We start from the raw sequence: 26,723 nt of genomic DNA, 5'->3' as shown, positions 1-26,723 counted from the left end.
CCCAGGTATGTTCCTGGTTGGAGGAGTTGGGATTGGAAATTGCCCCTCAAAAAACAGAATGTGTTGCACTCGTAGGAGGCCGCAAATTGTCAGGCCGAGGCATTTTAGTAAAAGACAAAGTAATTATGCCTAAAAGTACAGTAAAATACCTGGGAGTAACGTTTCAGGCTGGAGGTAACTTTACTCAGCACATACGCACGGTTGCAGCGAAGGCAGAGAGGCAATGTATACTGCTATCAAAATTTATGCCGAACTGGTCCATTATGGGAGAAACCAAGCGCAGAATGTTGGCCGCCGTTCAGACGTTTACCATTCTGTATGCTTCCGAGGTCTGGAGAAGGGCCGTTGAAGTGAAGAAGAATAGTAAAAGGTTGTGATTAAAAGGCAATTTAAAGGCGATTGGCGCTGCGAATATGTCGAGGGTACCGCACTATATCAGTAGATGCGGCAGAAGTAATTAGTTGCATGATACAGATAGATCTTCTAATAGAGGAGAGGATGCAGAGAAAGGCGTGTCCGGAGAGATCGTGAGAGTATAACCGGGAAAAATCTCTGGTTTACAGATTTTTCCCCCACGAAAAAAGAAAAGAAAAAAAAACAGTTTTTTTTTAATGGAGATTAAAATGACGATTGATGACATTCCCCATATAATTTTACATATAAAATGACAGCGATCTTCATTTCACAGCCGTCGCTGACACTTTTTATTAAATTATGTTGCATTTAAAGATTTTGTAGATATTCGGGATATTATATTACATAATGTTACGGATTCCGTGGGTCCACTAATTTAAACTCACGATAAAATACTTAACGAATTTATTTTCTCACTTTATACACAATTACTAACTTATAACACACAACAAACTAACTATTTATAAGATTCCTTCACCAAATTGTCCGATTTTCAATTTCCACGCGGTATATTCAAATTTCAAAAAACTGTCTCAGTTGTCGATGGCTCCGGCTTATATACTCTATTGACTGCTTCTCGAAATTTCCCCAATTCTCGGAAAGCGTACTTTCTTCATACCAGACAATTCCATTGTCTGATTCCCTTACTTCTCGACTTGACTAAAAGATGGCGCCTGAAAAAGTCTTTTAATTTCTGGCGGATACGTTGCGGTTGTGCAGGCAACCAGTAATACATTTTAGCCCTTGACCTTGACATTGCCCCCCTCTCAAATTTGATCGTCCCGATCAAGGTTTCCTGTCTGGTATCTCTCAATCGATCCAGATGAACTACTTTCATCTTACTTCTAGGGCTGCGTTGAATCCGGTACACAACATCATTTATCCTCTTGATGACTGTATAAGGACCTTCCCATGCTGGAGTTAACTTTGGGGACCTCCCTTTCTTGCGCTGTGGGTTATATAACCATACCATATCGTCCTGTTGAAATCCCGTAGAATTAGCTCTGAGGTCGTAACGAGCTTTCATCCGGTCACTGGCTAGCGTAATCTTACTTCTCACGGCCTTATGAATTCCCAATAACCTTTCCTTCAGTTCATCCGCGTAGTCCTCTACGTTCGTGGTGCTGTCGTCTGGTGATCCGAACACCAAGTCACAAGGCAACCGTAATTCTCGACCAAATAAAATCTTCGATGGTGAAAGTCCGGTGGTGTTGTGAACTGCACTTCTATATGCCATTAGGAATAGTGGTATATGCTGATCCCAATCTCTTTGATGTTCATCCACCATTTTCGAGAGATGTTCTTCAATGGTCTTATTGAATCTCTCGACCATCCCATCAGACTGCGGATGTAAAGCTGTTGTCCTAGTCTTGTGAATACCAAGCAGATCACACATCTTCTGGAACAGTCTTGACTCGAAGTTCCTTCCTTGGTCAGTGTGAAGCTCTAAAGGAATTCCAAATCTACTGAAGACATTATGACTAATACTTCAGCTACAGTCGATGCTTCTTGGTTTGGAATGGCAAAAACTTCTGGCCATTTACTGAAATAATCCATCGCCACTAAAACGTACTTGTTGCCCTTGTGCGTTTCAGGGAATGGGCCTGCAATGTCAACAGCGATTCTTTCGAATGGCAGTCCAACGTTATATTGTTTCATTTTTCCCCTAGATCGAGTGCTTGGTCCTTGGCTGGCTGCACAAATTTTACATTGTCGACACCATTTCTTGACATCTTCGCAATAATCCACCCAGTAAAAGCGATCTCTCAGCTTGCTCAAGGTCTTGTTTACCCCAAGATGGGCTCCAGTTTTACCACCGTGAATTTCTTCCAATACCTGGGTAACTTTCTTCCTTGGTACCAGTAACTGAGTTGTTACTGTGCTGCCATCCGCACTTTCCCATGTGCGCTTTAACAATCCATTCTCAATAACCAGTGAATTCCACTGAGCCCAGAGAGCTTTGAAAACGAGCCCTCTGTCCGCAATATCCTGCCACGGTGGTCTCTCGCCGTTACCTTCCTTGAGCCGTAGTATTGCTCCGATGTCTGGATCTTCCATTTGATCTTTCCTCAATTGTGTCGTCGTCCACTGTTCATCGGTTCCAAGCTTAAAACTCCTTATCATGACAGTAATTTCACGTTGTTCCGTTTTACTGCAGTGCTTACAATCGATTTGACAGGGTCTTCTGGATAAACCGTCTGCGTTACCATGCATCTTTCCAGCACGATGTTGGATGGTAAAGTGATACTGCTGGAGCTTCTCGAGCCATCGTGCTATTTGACCTTCAGGTTGTTTCATCTCCATAAGCCACTTGAGAGCCGCATGATCTGTCCTAATTAAAAATTCTTGGCCATACAGGTATTTATGAAAATGATCAACTGCCTTCACAATTGCTAGCAGCTCCTTCCGGGTAACGCAGTAATTCCTTTCTGGTTTGGATAGAACTCGACTGTAATATTCTATCACTCGTTCTTCGCCATCTTGCACTTGTGATAGCACTGCACCGATGCCGATGTTGCTGGCGTCAGTATCCAGGATATACCTCCCTTGTTGTTGTGGGTAGGCTAGAATAGGACTTGAACATAAAGCCGTCTTAAGTCTTCCAAAGGCTACATCACAGTCAGTGTTCCATTCGTAGCCGACTTCATCACCTGTAAGTCTATGTAAGGGTGCAGCTATATTGGCAAATCCCTTGACAAATCTTCTGTAATAGGTGCAAAAACCCAGAAAACTTCTAAGTTCATGTTTGTCGCGAGGTTTAGGCCAATCCTTGATCGCAGCGATTTTCTTCTGGTCGGTGTAAATTCCGTCTGCCGAGACTACATGACCCAAGAATTCCACTTGTCGCTGGAATAAGCTACACTTCTTCGGGTTCAAGTACAGGTGAGCATTCCGTATGCGGCCAAAGACTTCTTCTAAATTTCGCAAATGCTCCTCAAAAGTTCTTCCCATAACCAATACATCGTCGAGGTAAACCAAGCACGTTTTCCAAGTTAATCCTCTTAACACCACCTCCATGAGACGTTCGAAAGTGGCTGGAGCATTGCATAATCCAAACGGCATGACCTTGAATTGGTATAGTCCGTTTCCTGTAGAAAAAGCCGTCTTTTCTTTGTCTTCCTCGTCCAGACCAACTTGCCAGTATCCACTCTTTAAGTCGAGAGTGGAGAACCAGCACGAACCTGCCAGTGTGGTTAACGTGTCGTCTATACGTGGCAGTGGGTAGCTGTCCTTCTTAGTGACGTCATTGAGCTTCCGATAGTCCACGCAGAATCGTGTACTACCATCTTTCTTCGTCACCAAAACAACAGGAGATGACCATGGACTCGATGATTCTTCGATAACTCCATCTTCTAGCATCTTATCTACCATTGTCTCCATTTCTTGTTGTTTGGAAAGGGGCACCCTTCTAGGACGTTGTCGAATCGGCTGAGCATGACCAGTATTAATCCGGTGCTTCACAAAGTCCGTTCTTCCACTGTTGTTCTTCTCAAAAAATACTGCCATGCTTTAGCAGGAACTGCTTGGCCTTCTGTTTCTCCTCAGGTGTTAGTGATCCCATGGCTGTTCTAGATGTTTTAGTGTTTCTTTGGATGCCATTTGTGTAACAGCTGACGACACTTCATCACATCGGGTGACACTTCTTACAGGTTCGCAGATGGCTATCTTGTCACCTTTTTGAATCTTGACACAATTCGGGAAAACATTCGCAATTCTGATCGGTATATTCTTGTCGGTGTTCACCAATGACTTTCCTACTAAGTACCTATCTTGTTTCTTGTCGCCACTTTTTACCAGTCCAACACAGCACCCAGCGATTTTCTCCACTTTACCGAATACGATCTTCTCGGTATTACCAGGTATCACCACAGTTTCCGCTGATCTTACATCCATTCTGCCTGGTCCCTCGTCTGGAGATAACATGAACTCTTCATATCCAATATTTAAGATATTTCTCTGGTGATCGAACGAAAATCCATGTTGACGAATCATATCCATGCCCAAGATGAAGTCATCTTCAATATCTGCCACTAAGACGCTATGCTGAAACTTCAAATTTCCTAACTTCAGTTCGACGATAGCCTTTCCCCGTGCAACGGCCATTTCCCCCGTAACTGTACGTAAACACACTCTTCTTCCCAGAGACATCAGCTTCAATCCTTGCACTGAGTTAGCCCGCACCAACGATACCATAGCGCCAGTATCCACAGTCATTCGAATTCCCTTTCCATTGACTTTCCCGTCGATCACCAAGCTGTCAGCGGTTGTTCCTAGACTCCTAATGGAAAAAATCCTGGGGGCTCTGTTCTCCCCAGTCAATACTCGCCCCTTAGTATTGACTGATTTTAGTTTTCCTGGTGCCTACGTTCTCTGGATGCTGAACGGGATCGCATGAACGCGGCAATCCCGTTTGATGTGGCCATTCCTGCCACATCTATAGCACCTTATGTCCTGGGATCTTCTCTGGTTCTCTGTCTGGTTATTGTTGATTCCCTTGTTTATTAGTAGCTCACATAGTTTGTCGAATTTTCTACACATCTCCTCCAAACTTCTGTGGGTACTCTCGGGCTGTTCCTCTACCGTTACCGATCTTATCTTCGGTCTAGGGATGGCGCTAAAAGCAGCTTCGATTTCCAGCGCCCTGACCAGTGCTTCGCTGCTGGTAGAAAATCGGGATATTTGCAGCGCCCTCTGTAATTCGTTGTCCCTCAGTCCGCTGATAAAGCACTGAGCAGCGAGTTCCTCCCTAAATCCTTCCGGTGCTTCAGGATACGCTAGGTGTACCAGCCGACGTAAGTCTGCTTCAAATTCCTGCAGACTCTCTCCGGACCTCTGCAGGCGTGACTTGATCTGGGCCTGGTAAAGTTGGCGTCGATGTTGGTCGCCATATCTTCTGTCCAGTGCAGCGACCAAAGTTTGGTATTCCTGCTGTTGGGCTGCAGGAATAGTTTGCAACAGTTCCAGGGCAGGGCCACGCAGCGCGATGACAAGTGCTGCTGCTTTCTCTTGGTCAGTCCATCCATTGGCAGCAGCCGCTGCTTCAAACTGGCGGTGGTACATCGTCCAGGTGGTTTGTCCATCGTAGGTCGGGGCCTTGAGGTTCGCAGTTCCATGAACGCCAGGTGTCCTTACTTGTACCTTGGTCTTCTGTAAGTCCATCTCCAATTTTTCCATTTTCTGCTGAAGGCGTTCTTCCAGATCTTCTACGACTTCTTGGAAATGGTTCTCCTGTCGTTTTTCCAGGTCTTCAAAATTCTTCTGTAGTCGAAATTCCTGATTTTCCAAAGTTTTCTTAAGACGGTCCTGATCTTCTTGTCTTTCCCTGTGACGTCGCTCCTCCACACGAATTTCCAAATTTCCTAATATTTTCTCAAGCCGGTCCTGTTCTTCTTGTTTGTCTTGTTGTCGTTGTATTTTTAAATCTTCGAAAATTTTCTCAAGCCGGTCCTGTTCTTCTTGTTTGTCTTGTTGTCGTTGAATTTTTAAATCTTCGAAAATTTTCTCAAGCCGGTCCTGTTCTTCTTTTTTTTCTTTCTGGCGACGCACTTCTAGGTTTTCTACAATTTTCTCCAACCGTTCTTGTCTAATTTTTTGATTTTCCATAAGCATTTTCTGTAGTTGGTCTTGTTCTTCTTGACGTCGTAGTTTTTCCTCTTCTTTTTCTCTTTCCAATCGGGCTCGTTCCTCTTCTCGTTCTTTACAGAGTCTTTCTTGTTCTTCTGTCTTCTCTCTTCTCATATTCTCCATAAAATCGCCCAATAACTTGCTTACTTCCTCCATTTTCTTCGCTTGTTCTCTTGTACCAACCATAAAAATAATCTAATTGGGTCTAAAAATCTTCCAATCCACTTAATTTCTCCTTAAAATCCTCTTGAATCCCACTTCTGACACCAATTGTTACGGATTCCGTGGGTCCACTAATTTAAACTCACGATAAAATACTTAACGAATTTATTTTCTCACTTTATACACAATTACTAACTTATAACACACAACAAACTAACTATTTATAAGATTCCTTCACCAAATTGTCCGATTTTCAATTTCCACGCGGTATATTCAAATTTCAAAAAACTGTCTCAGTTGTCGATGGCTCCGGCTTATATACTCTATTGACTGCTTCTCGAAATTTCCCCAATTCTCGGAAAGCGTACTTCTTCATACCAGACAATTCCATTGTCTGATTCCCTTACTTCTCGACTTGACTAAAAGATGGCGCCTGAAAAAGTCTTTTAATTTCTGGCGGATACGTTGCGGTTGTGCAGGCAACCAGTAATACATTTTAGCCCTTGACCTTGACAATAATATGGTTCTTATAACAGTAAATTTTTATCAAAACCATCTCGTGATTTTTGCCCTTATTTATTTTCCTGTTATTTAATACATCTAAATTACTATGTTATTTAAAATTAGAATATATATGTCAATTAATTTAATAAAATATTTAATTTAAAAGTTTGAAAAACTGTTTCAATTAAATATTTGGCTATAATTTAGTTCTTAAATTTTGAAAGTATTCATATTCATATTAATATATATATATATATATATATATATATATATATATATATATATATATATATATATATATATATATATATATATATATATATATATATATATATATATATATATATATATATATATATATATATATATATATATATATATATATATATATATATATATATATATATTAAAAAAAACAAATATGCTTATTTTCAACTTTGAATATTTGATTTATCGTAAAGTTTGCAAAAGTGGCATAAAGGAGATAAATCTAAATATGTAGAAATCTGCAGTGGTAAATTTCAAATCAGAATATCCAACAGAGACGAAATCGCAACAAAAGGAAATAAATAACGTAAACCTCAAATTTACATGAGGAAACCGGCAACGTTCAGTGCCTCAATTTCGATGCTTTAACATTTTGAGTAGGAGTACGTTTTAAATCTTTGTTGGGGTTTTAGTGCATAATATAATTGAGCCGCTATATGCATAAACAACACATGTTCATTTTTGACTGAAATGAGTTTATATCGAAAATTGCATCTCCATATGTAAACTCATTGTACTATGCAAGAACCACATACGTCCAATATTCAGTTTGTAATAAACACCAATATATTTCATAGATACTACCATAGAGAAAGTAATAAAAGTAATCATTTTATTATCTTTATATGGATTCTACACAGAAACAACATACGTCATGGACATGTGAGGTTGTTGCTTGTGGCCTATTTATGCAACAATACTTCTACCATATGATCGATAAAAAACGGCATCCAGTGGGCTAGGAAATGACGATCGATGTCATTTCCCATATAAATTTACATATGAAATAACAGCATCTTTATTTCACAGCCATCGCTAATGCCATTTTCTTTTGATCATACGATATATGACTTCTATGGCCTACTACTACCAAGAATACACGTAATTATTTGTAAAAAAGTAAAGTAAAGTAAAGATTTCAGTTAACGTCTCATTTTTGCTGCCAGGGCTAATCTGGACGGAGCCTACTTCGTTTACGCGGAATCCGAACCGCGGTCCTCGGCCATAGCATGGTCAGTGGCCTACCGACTTAGGAAGTGTTTAAATTAACTCTTACTCACGAGATATCCGATCTCATCCGGCCTCGAACCGGCGTGAATGAGCAGTGTGTATCAATAGATTTTACACTTTTCCTTTGGACAACAGCAAGATACAGAGTTTCGAACCGGTCACCCGTCCATCCACCAGTATCGCCTTACGTCGCTTAACTTCGGTGTTCTAATGGGAATCGGTGTTTCAACGTAGCTAGGCCGTTGCTTAATTATTTGTAAACTTTCTGTTATTTTTTTTTTGAAATTAAACTGTTGTTGGTTGATTTAGACAGATCGAGTAGGTCGAGTTTCCTTAACCTACAAACCAAATTTCAGCTTTCAATATACTTAATTTATGATTTAGTGAGCGCTTATTCAAGATCATGTTTTATGTCAAAAACTGTTATGGATAGGTATAGGTTAGTATAATAGAAAAATTATGAGATATGAAAGTAGTTTCGAAAAATGTAATAATATACTGGGTAAAATAATAAAGATGCAACCACTTTTGAAATGATCCGGCAACACTGTAACGCTGATAGTATTTTAGATAGATGGAGCAGGTGCCTTTATGTAAAAATCTAAATTTTCAAAAAAATCCTATCACCGGGTCTCTATAAACGTCTAATGTATAATCGCTGTGAATTACCATATACAGGGTGCGTCTTAAATAAGTGCAAATATTTTTAGGGATAACTATATTTCGACGCCACAAACACGACATTGTGTTTTTTTTCTGAAAATTTGGAATTTTCTGAAATTCTTTTTTGATTATTTTTTAGTTTTTAGTTAAAAAACATAATTTCTTGATAATATGGTAACATAGATAATAGATTAAATATACAGGAAAGGAAATCCAAAAAAAGATCCAGTGGTTTGCAAAATTTTAGCAAAAAATCATTTTTTTAAAAACTTTCGAAGTAAAATAATTCAGTTATTTTGGATTTATTTGAAAAACGGTAGAGAGAAAATATGTTTCTTTTATAGAAATCTACCAGCACTGAAACTATTTGCATTTAGTTATTATATTTCTGGGACACCCTGTATATAAAGGAGTCATAAATAAGTGCAAATATCTATATTATGTCTTTTAACCAAAAACTAAAAAAAAAAAAAATTAAAATTTTTTCTAGAAATTCCAAATTTTCAAAAAAAAAACGTTAAACCGTAAAGTTAAGCCTAAAAACCCATAATTGTGTTACTGGGGTCGAAACATACTACCCCTAAAATATTTGCACTTATTTAAGACTCATCCTGTATATATAGGTATAAACAATAACCTTCTTATTAAAAATTAATGTAATCTTAAAAAGAGCTCATTTAATTACAGTGCCATGAAATCTTTTTAATATACAGGTTGTTAATTTGTTTATTACTCGCGGCAAGAACCTTATGGTTGAAATATGTATATGTATAATGGCTCGTCGATAAACGACGCGACGAAACGAGTCGGCAGAAAACCCTATAAGTTTATGCGTTCTCAATAGGCAGTGTTGTCATCCTGTTCCCCTATAAGTAACTGTCCAGTTAACAACCTGTATACATGAGAAAAAATACATATATATTTTAATAAATAATAAAATACAGTCTAATAATAAAACAGAATTGGTCTTATACCAGTATTATATCACATATTTTTTATATAAAAAAAGAGCAATTTAATAATTACAAAATACTATTATTCATATAACATAAAACCAGTGTAGTAATTAACAAGTTGATGTGATTTAACTCGGAATTTGTTTTCATAAATGAATATTGTACCGAAATATGTGTAACAACCTAATTTTGCTTACTACTAAATGTTATTTTAATTAAATTGTTGATCTATTATTTGCGTTTAACAATTAAAATGTGCCTGTGTTACATTTATATATGTGAAAAAGCAGTAGTAATGAATTTATGAAATAGCATATAAATTTATAGAAATAATTTCTACTGAAATATCACAAAAAATGTTCGTTGTTATTTTAATACTGTGGTAATTTATCTATACAGGGTGAGCCTTAAATAGTTGGAAATATTTTCAGTGGTGGTATATTTCGACCCCAGGAACACGTCTGTAAGGTTTTTTCGCAAAAGAGATGTTGAAAATCGTGCATTTTCTTTTACATTTCCCTGTATATTTTTTGAAAAACTTTTTAGAACTGCCTGTCCACCGCAAATTTTCTACGGCACGGCACTAAAAGGGACGCAAATACAGAAAAAATCCGGTGCCTCTCAATTTTTTTTCAAAAAAATCATTTTTTTTTTAATTTTTGAAACTTAAATAACTCGGTTATTTTGGACTTATCTGAAAAATGGTACAAAGAAAATATGTTTCTTTTGTCCAGATCTACCAGCCCTGAAAATATTTGCACTTATTTAAGACTCACTCTGTATATAAGCGATACCAATTAAACATTTAGTCTAGGGACTAAACTATTTTTAACTAGGGAAAGCGGTAGTAATGGCTCTTTATGTCCCTTAGGTGCTGTTAAGGAGATGTGAATTTTGTTGATGTATTAAATTATAATTAACAGTTAATATATTAACAGTTATTATTTATAAAATAATAACTGTTAATATATTTATAATTAATTTATTATTTTTTTCCTAAAATACTATACATAATTAAAATAAAATTTGTAAAAGTGGGCAACGCTGTGCCGGTCAAGCTTAATCACGTCACTAAAAGTTTAATTGGTATGAACTAAACTTGCGTGCATAGAAATCGGCCCACTGTAAGCTTTTCACCTTAACTGTGTCTTTTAGAATCTATTTATCAGACCAAGAAAAAAATATGAGCTGTTTCAAAGACAATTTAATATGTTTTAATATGAGTATAAATTTACCCAAAGTACTTATCGTTTATATGCGTAGCAACGGGTAAACAAATGAAAGGCATTTGTGTTGTGGTGACAATACGAATAAAAAACTTATCAAATATTGCAATTACTACTTTACTGTTACTTTGTAATCGAAATTTGCACATTGTTCTTTCATTGTTTCATTTGTTGTGTTTCATTGTTTGATTAGTGTTTCAATTTAATGTATACATCACGGAAAAAATCTGCCAGTATCGCAAGTATCGCTTTGATTGAAAATGGACTTAAACAGAGAGCTGTAGCTCGGCAATTGCATATGACACGCGGAGCGGTTCGATGAGTGTGTGAACGATATGAGGAGACTCGATCCTTTCGTAGGCGACCTGGAACTGGTGGAAAGAGATATACAACGGATCGTGATAACAGCTTTATTGTGTCAACAATATTAAGAAATCGGCATGTTAATGCTATTCAGGAGCAACAACAACTCCGTGAAACACGATGAGTGACTGTTAGTCAGAGGACAGTAAGACGAAGATTGAAGGAAAGTAACATGACCCCCAAAACACCCGCAATTGGTCCAAAACTTACCCCAGCTCATCGTCGAACACGCCTGCCTTTTGCACGGAACATCTGAATTGGCCACTAGAACAATGGGAATGTGTTTTATTCTCAGATGAGACCAGGATATGCCTCTATGGTAGCTACCGAAGAAGAAAAGTGTTCCAGAGGCCAGATGAGCGATTCGCAGAATGGTGCATTGAGGACCGGATTGCTTATGGAAGTGATTCTGCATGATCTGGGGTACAATTTCTATGACTGCGCGAACCGACCCAGTTTTTATCCGTTGGGACGACCGTCGGCACGGGAAAGGAGGTTTAACTGGTGCTCGGTAGATTGAGGAGATTTTAGCAGTTCATGTGGTCCCTTACGTCGACTACAGTGGAAGCGAATTCACTTTTATGCATGACAATGCGAGAACACACACATCAAGAATCGTACACGATTACATTTCAGAAGTCGGTTTTTGGGTTATGGAATGGCCAGCATGCAGTCCAGACTTAAACACGATAGAACATTTATGGGATGAGCTAAAACGAAGGATTCGTACTAGACAAAGAGCCCCAACCTCTATCCCAGAGCTCATTGTTGCAGTATAAGAAGAGTGGCTTAACATACCGCAAGCAACAATATCAAACTTGATTGAATCTATGCCAAACAGTATGAGAGATGTTGTAAGAGCAAGAAGGGGTCATACCCATTATTGAAAATTTATTTTAGTTAATTGTCAATCAATAAATAAATAAATAATGGCATACATCTTAAGAATAAAAAACGATAATTTGTTTCATGCATTAATTTAATAATTTTATCCAAAGAAACCGACATACAAATTAATATCTCTAAACTTTTTTCATAGAATATAAAATTGTCTTTCAAACAGTATATATTTTTTCTTAATCTGACAAATATATTCTAAAAAATATATAGTTAACTTCAAAAGTTTGCCTTTGGTCGATTTCTATGCACGCAAGTGTATAAATGCTTTGTATGCATATACAAGTGTAAAGTGTAGATATTGGTACTCGTATAGTATGTATAATATATAGATATTGGAAAAATATTGACAAAAAATATGAATAAGTCGTATTAATGCTTAAAATAATTTGTGTCATTATATTCTCTGATGCTTTTCATATAATGCTGAGGTATAGTAATATAAAATAAATTATCAAACATTTTTAACAACTTTTGTTGTATTGATAATTTTAAACGATGTTCCAATATTATATTGTTTTCCTGTCCTTTTATATTCTTTTCTGAAACTTTTCGTAGTTATGAGACAGTTAGTTTGTGTTAGTTTTACATATTATGTATTGTTTATTATTTAATATTTCCAAGTTTAAGATATTGCTGACATTCGTTAAAACTTACTGATCAATTAGATATATTCTAACCTACAGTCGTCTATCGATTTATCCCTTTAGACAAACGTAGACTTTGGAAAGGGTTGGTAATCCGGTCTGACATGGTCAGTAACCGGTGTAAGTTATGGCGAAGCGGGTAAATTGTCCAAGAAAGATGAAGTCAGTTCTCGAGCTATTTGTTCGGTGCCCGTAGCTTAACGCTAAGGGAAGTAAATAAAAAGCTCTATATTTTCTAGAGCAGGGTTTGAAGATTTTAAATAAATTAAAAAAATGTAAAGTCAGCATAAAAAATAAATATTTGAGTTTTCTAATACAAAAAATCATATACAGGGTTGTTCACCACATACGACACGGAGTATTGTAGCTAAACAATTAGATTTTTACAAATTGTAAGTTTTGGGTTCGTTGAAGGACTATTAGATCTACAATTTAAAACTATTTTTACAAGATACAGAGTGTCCCAAATAAGTAAAAAATATTATAGTTTTATTTTTTTAAACGGTACGCCCTGTATATTATTATATTTTTAGATTCTACCATTAAAATAAAGGTAAGTTTGATTAAGGTTTATCACACTGAAACCTTACCGTTTTTAAAATATTTTCAATTTTATGAAATTGCAGTAAAAATTTTAAGGCTTCATTTCTCCAAGGGTATCGAAGTTTTTAATACTAAATATTTACTGAAGATTATATATTGATCAGATACTGTGTTGCAATAATAAAAATTTTACTACCTTATACAGAGTGCCCAAAAATTTATATTAAATAATTACTAGCTTTAAACGGCAATAACTTGTTTAATTTAAAAGGAACACCCTATATATTTTACATGAATCAGATGCACAATATAATTGTCTATCAAATTGTATTATACCATTTTTTACCCATCTCTTCGAGTTTTCGTAGAAAATGCATTTTCATATAATTTAGATCACATTTATCACTATACCCATGGAATATTGACATTTTAGCTTGTTTTTAAAGATGTAACAAATTTTTAAAGGGCACAGATACTAATATTGTCGATATAGTTCGCTTATTTAATTAAAAAATTAAAAAAAAACTGTTTAAATATTTTTTGTTAAAGAGCACCAATTAATATGATCCCAGTATTCAAACTACATTAATTGACTGTTTAGGTTGATTAATAATAATTGCACCAAATACTAAAAAACGTGCGATTTCTGTGTATGTATTAGACAGTGTGGTAAAAAGTAACACCTCATAAATTTTATTTTATTTTTTGACGAATGCTTATTTATAAAAACAGAGACGTTCATTTTCATAACTTATTATTATATTGATTTCTAAACCAAATCTACATTTTTTTAGAATACTTTATTAATTAAAACAATGCAATTAACTAATTTATGGTGTTTTTGGTCGGAAATAATGGTGGTAAAATTGGTATACTTATTCCTTTAGAAAGATTTAAATAGCTTTATTTTTGTATACCAGTGGGCTTGCAATATATACCACCTGTACATTTTGTCCATATATGGTGCTATAAAAAAATCTGAAATGTCAATATTCCATGGGTATAGTGATAAATGAGGTCTAAATTATAAGAAAATTCATTTTCTACGAAAACTTGAAGAGATTGGTAAAAAATGGTATAATACAATTTGATAGACAATTACATTGTGCATCTGATTCACGTAAAATATATAGGGTGTTGCATTTAAATTAAACCAGTTTAAAGCTAGTAATTATTTAATATAAATTTTGGACATTTCTGTATAAGGTAGTAAAATATTTATTATTGCAACAAAATATCTGATCAATAATTAATCTTCAGTAAATATTTAGAATTAAAAACTTCGATCCCTTGGAGAAATGAAGCTTTAAAATTTTTACTGCAATTTCATAAAATTGAAAATATTTTAAAAACGGTAAGGGTTTCAGTGTGATAAACCTTAATCAAACTTACCTTTATTTTAATCGTAGAGTCTAAAAATATAATAATATACAGGGCGTACCATTTAAAAAATACAACTATAATATTTTTTACTTATTTGGGACACTCTGTATTTTGTAAAAATATTTTTAAATTGTAGATCTAATAGTCCTTCAACGAACCCATAACTTACAATTTATAAAAATCTATTCGTTTAGCTACAATACTCCGTGTCGTATAAGGTGAAGAACCCTGTATATTAAAATATATATGATTTTTTTTGTTGAAATTAAATGATACTCATTAGTTAAAAAAATCAGTTTATATCTTCTCCTTTACGTGCCGTCTCTTTCGTGGAGTTTGGCGATCACATTGGCAAAATCTTCACGATTCTCGACTTTCCTTATGAGTCCTTCAAAAGTTAGGTGAGTCCAGTTTCTGATGTTTCTCAACCAAGATAGTTTCTTCCTGCCGAGACCTCTTTTTTCTTCAATTTTACCCTTAATTGTTAGTTGTAAGACGTGGTATTTTTCATTTCTCATTATATGCCCTAAATATGATGTTTTTCTTATATTGAGCTCGATATTTAGCAATTCTCTTTCTATTTCTGCCTATTCTGTTGAAAACTTCGGTATTTCTGATCCGTGGACTTATTAAGTCAATGCAATTTTGAGCATTCTTTGATGTATCCATGTTTCGAACGGTTCGAGGCGATTTATCTCTTGAACTTTTAGTGTCCATGTTTCTGCTCCGTATAATTGGATTGGCCAAACATAACACCTGACGAGCCTAGCTCTCAACTCAAGGCCCAGTCCGGGGTTCCGGAAAATGTTCTTCATTTTTAAAAATGCATTTCTGGCTTGTTCCGTTCTAGTTTTTATTTCCACGTCGTTGTTGAAGGTGTTAACTATACAGGACCCCAAATATTTGAACTTGTAGACCCGTTCCAAGGGATTGCCCTCCATTTCAATAGGAATTGGTACATTTTGGCTCTTTCCAAATACCATGACTTTGGTTTTAGAGGAATTGATTTTCATCCTATATTTCTTACAGGAGCTTTCAAGTCGCTCCACTGAACTCTGGAGTCCAATAGGTTATATGAAATGCAGTTAATACGGTTTAATAATTAATTACATTATGTTTGCCAATAACCGAGCCAATAACTTTATACAACCTAAAATGCTAATTAATTTGGTAAATCCATATTATATTTATTTAAATCCATAATATTTATTCCATTATTATCCATATTAATTTATACCCACAATATTAAAACGAATTTTCTTCGTAATGGTTTAATGGTTACTCCTTCGACATGATTATATGGACTTTCAAGACAGACTCATTGATGCGTCAGCTTGTGGATGCTATCTTGACAATTCCATATTTGAAAGGAATATGAGAAATGTTCAGATCGAGAGCCATGCACTATAACACCTTCATTTCCTGGATCTACTTTAAGAAATACCTTAACAAATATAAAACTGAAAACATCAGTCAAAACAGGAGAAATAATGCATTTATCAGATATGTATTGTAACGTTTTTAGTTCGTTACATGTCTTTGTATATGATATAAGATGTCTGGCGTATCATCACCGGATTCCCTATCGTTCAGGCCGGATAATTTATTTGACGCGCTTGGCGTAATTTTTACGTTCTCTAGTCCACAACCCTGTTATCGTTTGACTGCTCTGTGGAGGCGCTGTCAACATCGCTTCAATGTTCGCTCTCTGCGCTGTGGACTCACTTTTGCTTTTGTCGCTCTGTAGCCACCACCAACATACCATCCCGACTTTTAGAAATGGTAATTAAATGGTAATTTGAATCAGCTGCTATTTCGAGGCACAGGTAAAGATGAGATATTATCTTTATTAGATTCGTTATTATTATTGAATATTTTTAGGATAGAGCACGGGGGTGTCACTTGTATGGGAAAACAGGCAACAGTCAAATTTAAACGTGCCAGGACCAACGAAAAAGAAAGCAACATCTGCCAGGCATTGGCTTTCTTTGTCACTCACATTGCTTAAATCATGATACCGCGGCCATTTTATCAACAAAGAAGCTGACCGGGCTGTCCTGGCAAGTGATTTAAATCAATTTTGCTTGTTTACAATATTAAATTACCATTTGGATGTATTTAATGCGATTATTCAGTTAACTGGTAAGTCAGAAATTACACACAAATACTTTATTCGTAAATACAACTAAGATGTAAACGTATTTTTGTATTTTTAGATTTCAACTTTTGCAAAGACCCGCCGATAGAACTTGCCTGGCAGCATACCTGTTTAACTAGACGTATTATTTTCTGATAATAATATCAAAACACGTAAGTACCTCTATAATTTATGATGAAAAATGATTTTGATATGTTTTATATTATTTAAATACTTTCTAACCTCAAATAATAGTAAGATCCTTGTTTATATCGCACAGCCCGTTCAAAACTGTATTGTCTTCAAAAAATGTTTACAAAACAAACAATTATTAAAAAAACAATGTCCTTTTAATCTGATTTATACCTCAGAAGGATGCCAGTAAAATTTTATTAAATCAACATTATATTATTTGGCCGTTAATATGCAAAAAGGAGCATATGCCTTAACTTAAATTTTCTTTTACTTCTCCTGACAATGTTCTCTATATTCTCTATTTTGAGTTAGTAAACTTTTGAACGGGATGTGCGATATATAAAATACATAATATATCCAAGGGTATGATCTGATAAAAGTATTTTTTGATGCATTTTTTGGTTGTTTATGCACGTTGGCTTGGTTTATGTTTTATTCAGCTTATATTTATTTGGTATAACAGTTTTTTTTGCCTTTGGAATGGCATGCATTGAGGCTAGATAGTGTTTCATTAGATCATTAAAGGAATTTAAATTAGCATATATTTTTTGTCATATTAGTGTGTTATCATGATACAGGTAGTTGTATCATAGTGCCTTATGCATGTTATTTACCTATTATATACTTATGTAATGTATTATCAGTAAATAGATGATAACATACTACTAAAATGTCTTTTTAATAGTATGTTTATCTTTCCAATTCACTAGTTATTTGCAAAATGTATTTTGAACTAATTTAAGTCATTAATTGGTCATCTTTCTTTTTCAGGTTCCGGGATATTCTTTTTCATTGTTAAATATATATATATATATATATATATATATATATATATATATATATATATATATATATATATATATATATATATATATATATATATATATATATATATTTCAATATTATTGTAATATAAATCGTAGCTCTAAAAAAATAAATTATATTGTTTACTAATGTGTAATTTATTTACTATGAATTTTCTCTGAAAATAATAAGTCTTTAATAATATCATTGATTTGCTGTGTAAAGTTAATAGACATATTTTTAATACATTAAATTATATTAAAGTAATAAAAATATGTTTATTAACTGTAAACAATAAGTCAATACTTATAAAAATATTTTTTTAAATTTCCCCTCTTTTAAGCCCCGCCCCTCCAATTCCCCTCAATTTCGCTAGTACTGCCAGGCGACACCAGGTGGCGTCTGTTTCCATTTTTTAACATGAAGTTAGCATTTCTTTAATGTACCTATTCTCTGGGATAGAGTTTTAGATTGGCCCACCTTAACTCGTATTTGTATTTTTGCTGGCACATTGGTGTTCTTTTGCTTTTGTCCTCCAGAATGTTAAATGGAAGAAATGGACGAATTATCCGGCCTTTGTTTATTATAGAGCCCTCGGAAGTATTTCGAGGTAGGTTTATTTTGCTTATTAGACCTTGTTTGGTTTTAAACAAGAGTTTCGTATTTTTAGGGTCCAAGGTTATGGTCCAAGTTACGGACATTATCCTATGGTTGGATGTCCAAGTTACTGACATTATCCTATGGTTGGATGCCCTATGTACGGATGTCCTGTGGACGAGTGTCCCATGTACGGATGGTTTATCTTATATATACAGTGCCCCAGCGTGGATGTAGCTTGAGCGCCATGCTGCTTCTTTCCCATTTCTAAGCCTAGTCAATAGTTACGGCTGTATTGATTCATGGTGTCCTCATTCTGGCCTCTTTTGTTGTATTGGCCAACAGCATAGCCGAGAGACAGTACAGAGATGCGAGCCCACCTCACGCTGTTATTGTTTGAAGCATGATTGCATAAAGAACAGCTAAGTGTAGATTTAAGTTCTAGTTTTCAGTCGATTTTCAGTCTTAACATAATAACGTACATTTTAAATAATATCGTACAGACTATGTTTAGTGGTTAGATCGTTAAGAACATTCATGTCGATTTAGTAGTTACAATATGATTTAGATCTTAGGTCTTGTAATAGTATTACTTTCTATAGATATTATTATTGCGCTATTTTAACAGATTAATAACCAAACATAGATTCTAGAATCTACGGGTTGCAACATCTCAGATATAACATCGCATAACATTTAACAAATTAAATAAAGTAATGCTACCTTTCATATATTTTCTATAACTTTACACGCATTGTATTTTTCCATAGTCTTTCCATAGAACATATTTAATATTATTTACATACATAGCTTTTACTCGTCATATAACCACTATAATAATTATTAAAATTGTACAGTGCTATTTACCATCAAAATACATCATGAATGAATATAGTCACTAGTTTTAAGTAATAAACAACTGTGTTTTCTTTCTCTGTTCATGCCTGGCGCCCAATATTTGTATTTTTAATTTATTATGGTTAGTTAGTTTCTTTCCAGCGAAATACCTTATCCACGACTGCTCTACCAACGAAAAGCTGCCGTTCACAGTGGTAATGTTTAAAAAAAAAACGCTATAGTATATTGTACATTGTGAGCTCGATGATTCACCCTTCCTGTACTTTTTCTTGACTTTCTGGAAGTCAAATGTTAAAGCGCTTAGCAAAATATAGGCTCTCGAAATATCATTCAAATCGGAATATCGGTCCTTAAAATATCTGAAAAAATGTATTTATTTTTTAAATAACAACTCTCTAGCGAACAAACAAAGCACTCTTGTATAAAGGTAAATAGTGTCTAATGAACTTATTTTAAGTCCAAAAATACGCAGTAGTTTTATGTCCACGGAATATTGGGACACCCTGTATATAATATCAATGATATACAGGGTAAGTCTTAAATAAGTGCAAATATTTTTAGAGGTAGTATATTTTGACTTCAGAAACACGTCTATGAGGTTTTTTTCGCAAAAAAAAATTAGAATTTGGATTTTTTTGAATTTTTTTTTTGCGGTTGTCTCACTTGGGTAAAAAATATACATCTACATGTACATCCAAAATATAATTTTATTGCCAAGTCACTGTCAATGACTTCGAGGAAGACCGCCTATGTCGACTGATGCTAACAACAGCCAGCGACTGCCAAGAAAATATACCGGGTATACCGGCCGGCTGCATCTCAGAAACTACTTAAGGCTGATTCATGGTACACCGGGCCGTACCCGAGCCGGGCACGTTCCGTAAAGTAGACACCGAGCCACGTCCGGGCCTTCAATATATGCTACACCGAGTGGACAACGGGGATCATGTCCGTGCCGATTATATTCTAGAAAACAGTGTTGCCGCAGTGGTACATTTGTACCAAATTTGATACTTTTAATTCTATTTGGTACAGTGGTACTACATTTTCAAATCCAGGATGATTTGGTACAATAATTATTTTCCACGCGCACCGAAAATGAATAGATATTTAATAATTATTGTCGTTGATATTGTATTAAACGCGCTTACCGATACCATTCGGAAACAATCCGCATTAATTAACGACGTATTATAAACGTTGTAATGTCTATAGCGTTGCCTATATTAAATAACCGGAAGAAAAAACTTGAAAATTTACTGTTTCTAACATGCTTCTATATTTGCGTTTTTTTTATAAAATTTAAGTTTTCCAAGTATTGTGTGTAGTATTAGAATTACTTAGATTTCTTCAACCTGTACATACTTATAATTGGGTTTTCTGAATTTCTATTTCATGTTTTTCGTCTCGATTTGTGTCTTTCTCCAGGAAGTTTTTTTATGTAGAAATTTATGAAGAAATTCACAGCGACCAAACCTGTTAAAGTCATTTGCAGATGTATTTTGTTGTGCTTTAAAAAATTGTACCAAAGTGGTACATTTTTAGTTTATAATGTGGTACGCGCTAAAAGTTGGGTGCGGCAACACTGCTAGAAAACAGTCGCTATAGGCCCGTAGACGAACGAAGTATTTAGCCCGGGCGACTCATTTATGTTTGCCGCAACGGGGCCGGACCGTAGCGGATCCGAGGAAAAATGTACACCGACATTTCTCGGACGGGGCACGGACGCGTTCCGGCGCAGCTCGGCCCGTGCTCGGCTTAGCATGAATGCATAGGTATAAATACCATTTGACAATGTTTGGCCGTGCCTTCACCGTCGCACGGCCCCGGCCCGTCACGGTGTACCATGAATCAGCCTTTATCGTATAACTCGGGAAAAAAAATCGTAATAAGTAAATCAACCAAGAAAAATCGCCGGAAATTATTTTTAAGTTCGAAAAATGATCCGGTAGGGGTGCATCCCTGATGGCCAGTCAGAAAATAGTTTTTTTTTCGAAAATATGCAGGTGAAGGGGTATTTTACATATTGCTATTATAATCAATGGGAAATTTGTTATTTTTTTGATATAGCGTATTTTGCATCTCATAAAATAAAGTGGTGGGGGAAGGGTAAACTTGCTTTTATTAAAATAAGGATAACTCTTGCTTGGGTTAGCTGATTTAAACAAACTTAGGCTCCTTTAAAAGATATTCTTCTTAATAATCTCCAGTATAAATTTCGTTTATATAGTTTTTTTCGTAGTAGCTAGACGGCACTGTTTGACATCATAACAGATAATGCGATTTTGTATAAAACATGTAAATAGCAGGTTATGTTTCTTTTTGCACAGTTAAATAGAGCATACAATTTCCAAAATATCAGCGCAAACCGCAACTTTCTATCTTCTTTCTAACGGGAGATATTATGACAACAAATCATGTTAAGCTGCCGCAAAGGATTATAAGGTCTAAAAATTATAGTAGTTATTTTATTTAGTTTTCTATACGGTTTATTTCTGAAAAAGAGATTGAGATTTTTGCAACTGAAATAGAAACTTTTTAGCAAAATGTCAAAGAGTTAGATTCAAAGCAGTAACCAACAAGGAAAAACGCTTAACGATAAAATAAACAAAAAGAACAAGGAAAAATTCTTTAAAATATCTCAAATCTATCCACTAGTTTTTTTCACTTTATATTTAATTATATCGCAGTGGTATTTTGCAAAAAATATTTTTTTTTTATTTTGTAGATTCTTGCTTCAATGTGAAAATACCCAGCTTTTTTCCCAGAAATTATTTTATCCATTTACAGAAACTGTAACAAAAAATTACTTAGAAAAAAGGTCATTAAGAGTTAAATTAATATACCGGTTTCATAAATAATCCTTTATCCAAGACTGTCTGAAAAGTCTGAAATAAATGGGAAAGTTCTTTGTTAATGACTTTAAACGAAACGGTAGGTACTCGAAAAACTTGCCGTCGGTCTGTAAACCAAATAACACTTATCAAACTTGCCGAGTCATTTACCCTACAAGGTAGATAGTAGCAAAACGTTTTTATAACGAGAATAAAGTTTAATAATGTCCTATTTTACTCAAACTTATGTAGGCTTTTATCTCTGTTATATACGACGAAGAAGCAGCTATTTGCTATTAAGAATTCTGTTTTTGATATAAATATTTTAGCGCAAGTTTTAGAACGTAATGAAATTCTGGACTACGATTCTTTTGAAGTGGAACTATAGATTTTAAACTGTATGTATGGAGTGTCAGTAGAGCTGTAACAAATCAGTGTTAGAAGACTTAAGTCTTAAGTCATTTCTAAAGTCAAAATGCTTTAAATCTTAAGTCAAATTCAACAAAAAGTTCAAATGGTTTAAGTGTGATGTCTTATAAACGTTGACTTACATCATTGTCTGTCGTTGACTTACATCATTTTATTTCAAGTCAAGTCATTATTGTAAGGACTTAAATCAATATAACGTTATTTAAGTCGTTTTTATGACTTAAGTCTATATTGTTGACTTAAATCATGATGATCTGCCAGTTAAGTGAGTAAAATGACTTAAATCAATTAATCAAACATTACATTTCTTATATTACCAATTAACGATTTTCTTACGAAGTATGATATTGTTAATTTATTGTATGTACAGATGACAAAACACAAAAATATGTTTCAAGCGGTAGATACCCGAGGGGCTGGATAAATAGCAAATTCCAACTTAGATTTTTTTACTGTAATGAATAGGCAGTCTTTTCATGAGCAAGGAAGTAATTTCTGAGTCAGTTCCACCACAAAATCAAAAAAAAAACGCTAAGAAACCTAAATCTTCATAAATAGTGCAGTCGCCAAAGAGTTTTTAATGCATTCCAGGAATATATAGATACATATTTGCTTGTTTTTGCTTAGCAAATAACAGTAATACTAGTTGTTTCTGAGTATTAAGGACTCGTTATAAATAAGTAGCTACAACAATGTCAATAAAACAAAATATAGAAATTATTGTTTTAGACAAGACATATTAATTAGCAAAATACATTCTTCATAACATAATCAAACACAAGGATTAACTAAACTTGATATATTATATTTATAAAAATATCAATCTAATATTCTTCAATTTCACAATTTTCGTCAGCATCAGAATCGCAAGCAATCTCTTTATAATCATTCTCCAAAGCCGCCAGATCTTCACGAGCTTCTGTAAACTCCCCTTCACCATGCTTTCACCGACGTACCAATGCACAAAAGCTCTCTTATCATACATAAGATCAAATTTGCGGTTCAATCTTGCCCAGGCTTCTGCAATAGCAGTCGTGTTTGTAAACATACAAACTGCACGTTGTACTTTAGCTAGATTTGCCCCAGGTACAACCGTCGGAGGCTGATAATTGATACCAACTTTGAACCCTGTAGGACACCAGTTGACAAATTGAAGGTTCTTCTTGCTTTTTATGGTAAGGATGGCGGAATTTACATCTTTAGGAACAACGTCTCCACGGTATATAAACTTTCCATGGCTCGGGTCGCATTTAACCATCTGATTGGCCGGTTCAAAACAAGCTGCTATGATATCCGCAACTGAAAGCTGCTCATGATATGCCTTGTCCACGGATATTACAGGAGCGTAAGTTGCTAATGAAAAGTGAATACGTGGGTAAGGAACTAAATTTGTCTGGAATTCGTTCAGGTCTACATTAAGAGAACCGTCAAAACGCAATGAGGCTGTGATAGAAGACACTATTTGTCCAATAAGGCGATTTAAGTTAGTGTAAGAGGGTCGTTCAATGTCTAACTTTGCTCTGCAAATATCGTATAAAGCTTCGTTGTCCACCATAAAGGCACAATCGGTATGATCCAGAGTAGTGTGGGTTGTTAAAATAGAGTTGGTAAGGCTCTACAATAGCGGTAGACACCCGAGGAGCTGGATAAATAGCAAATTCCAACTTAGATTTTTTATCATAATGGAGAGACAGTCTTTCCATGAGCAAGGAAGTAATTCCTGAGGCAGTGCCACCACAAAATGAATAAAACGCTAAGAAATCTAAATATTCCTAACTACTGCAATCAGTTTTTTATGCATTCTAGTAAAATATAGATACATATTTACCTGTTTCTGTTGTGTGTGTCCACAAAAATATAAAAAATTAGATGAGGCGTAAAATTAGCAAAATAAATTATTAATAAGGTAATAAAACACAAGAATCAACTAAACTCAATATATTTTTTTTATCAGAAATATCAATCTAATATTCTTCAATTTCATAATTTTCGTCAGCCTCAGAATCGCAAGCAATCTCTTTATAATCATTTTCCAAAGCCGCCAGATCCTCACGAGCTTCTGTAAACTCACCTTCCTCCATGCCTTCACCGACGTACCAATGCACAAAAGCTCTTACCGTACATAAGATCAAATTTGCGGTTCAATCTTGCCCAGGCTTCTGCAATAGCAGTTGTATTTGCCAACATACAAACTGCACGTTGTACTTTAGCTAAATCTGCTCCAGGTACAACCGTCGGAGGCTGATAATTGATACCAACTTTGAACCCTGTAGGACACCAGTTGACAAATTGAAGGTTCTTGTTGCTTTTTATGGAAAGAATGGCGGAATTTACATCTTTAGGTACAACATCTCCACGGTATAGTAAACAACAAGCCATATACTTTGCATGGCTTGGGTCGCATTTAACCATCTGATTGGCCGGTTCAAAACAAGCTGCTGTGATATCGGCAACTGAAAGCTGCTCATGATATGCCTTGTCCACGGATATTACAGGAGCGTAAGTTGCTAATGGAAAGTGAATACGTGGGTAAGGAACTAAATTTGTCTGGAATTCGTTCAGGTCTACATTAAGAGAACCGTCAAAACGCAATGAGGCTGTGATAGAAGACACTATCTGTCCGATAAGGCGATTTAAGTTAGTGTAAGAGGGTCGTTCAATGTCTAACTTTGCTCTGCAAATATCGTATAAAGCGTCGTTGTCCACCATAAAGGCACAATCGGTATGATCCAGAGTAGTGTGGGTTGTTAAAATAGAGTTGGTAAGGCTCTACAATAGCGGTAGACACCCGAGGAGCTGGATAAATAGCAAATTCCAACTTAGATTTTTTATCATAATGGAGAGACAGTCTTTCCATGAGCAAGGAAGTAATTCCTGAGGCAGTGCCACCACAAAATGAATAAAACGCTAAGAAATCTAAATATTCGTAACTACTGCAATCATCAAAGAGTTTTTTATGCATTCTAGTAAAATATAGATACATATTTACCTGTTTCTGTTGTGTGTGTCCACAAAAAATATAAAAAAAATTAGATGAAGCGTAAAAATTAGCAAAATAAATAATTAATAAGGTAATAAAACACAAGAATCAACTAAACTCAATATATTTTTTTTATCAGAAATATCTATCTAATATTCTTCAATTTCATAATTTTCGTCAGCCTCAGAATCGCAAGCAATCTCTTTATAATCATTTTCCAAAGCCGCCAGATCCTCACGAGCTTCTGTAAACTCACCTTCCTCCATGCCTTCACCGACGTACCAATGCACAAAAGCTCTCTTACCGTACATAAGATCAAATTTGTGGTTCAATCTTGCCCAGGCTTCTGCAATAGCAGTTGTATTTGCCAACATACAAACTGCACGTTGTACTTTAGCTAAATCTGCCCCAGGTACAACCGTCGGAGGCTGATAATTGATACCAACTTTGAACCCTGTAGGACACCAGTTGACAAATTGAAGGTTCTTCTTGCTTTTTATGGTAAGGATGGCGGAATTTACATCTTTAGGAACAACGTCTCCACGGTATATAAACTTTCCATGGCTCGGGTCGCATTTAACCATCTGATTGGCCGGTTCGAAACAAGCTGCTGTGATATCCGCAACTGAAAGCTGCTCATGATATGCCTTGTCTACGGATATTACAGGAGCGTAAGTTGCTAATTGAAAGTAAATACGTGGGTAAGGAACTAAATTTGTCTGGAATTCGTTCAGGTCTACATTAAGAGAACCGTCAAAACGCAATGAGGCTGTGATAGAAGACACTATCTGTCCGATAAGGCGATTTAAGTTAGTGTAAGAGGGTCGTTCAATGTCTAACTTTGCTCTGCCAATATCGTATAAAGCTTCGTTGTCCACCATAAAGGCACAATCGGTATGATCCAGAGTAGTGTGGGTTGTTAAAATAGAGTTGGTAAGGCTCTACAATAGCGGTAGACACCCGAGGAGCTGGATAAATAGCAAATTCCAACTTAGATTTTTTATCATAATGGAGAGACAGTCTTTCCATGAGCAAGAAAGTAATTCCTGAGGCAGTGCCACCACAAAATGAATAAAACGCTAAGAAATCTAAATATTTGTAACTACTGCAATCATCAAAGAGTTTTTTATGCATTCTAGTAAAATATAGATACATATTTACCTGTTTCTGTTGTGTGTGCCCACAAAAAATATAAAAAAAATTAGATGAGGCGTAAAAATTAGCAAAA

The 26,723-nt window shown here is 35.2% G+C and overlaps 1 protein-coding gene and 3 pseudogenes across 1 annotated transcript in view; all 4 read right to left on the bottom strand.

Annotated features, from left to right (window-relative positions):
• The window catches only part of LOC115888323, a 422,982-nt gene that overhangs the window by 270,143 nt on the left and 126,116 nt on the right, over positions 1-26,723 (bottom strand). The gene's annotated exons all lie outside the window — the stretch shown is intronic.
• LOC115888353 lies at positions 23,340-24,256 on the bottom strand (annotated as a pseudogene).
• On the bottom strand, positions 24,439-25,524 carry LOC115888339 (annotated as a pseudogene).
• On the bottom strand, positions 25,629-26,704 carry LOC115888346 (annotated as a pseudogene).

Source organism: Sitophilus oryzae, unplaced genomic scaffold, assembly GCF_002938485.1.
Source record: "Sitophilus oryzae breed Bouriz unplaced genomic scaffold, Soryzae_2.0 scaffold_1167_pilon_pilon, whole genome shotgun sequence".
Lineage (NCBI taxonomy): Eukaryota > Metazoa > Arthropoda > Insecta > Coleoptera > Curculionidae > Sitophilus > Sitophilus oryzae.
Note: the sequence above shows the minus strand (reverse complement) of the source record. Positions and strands in the feature narration are given on the sequence as shown.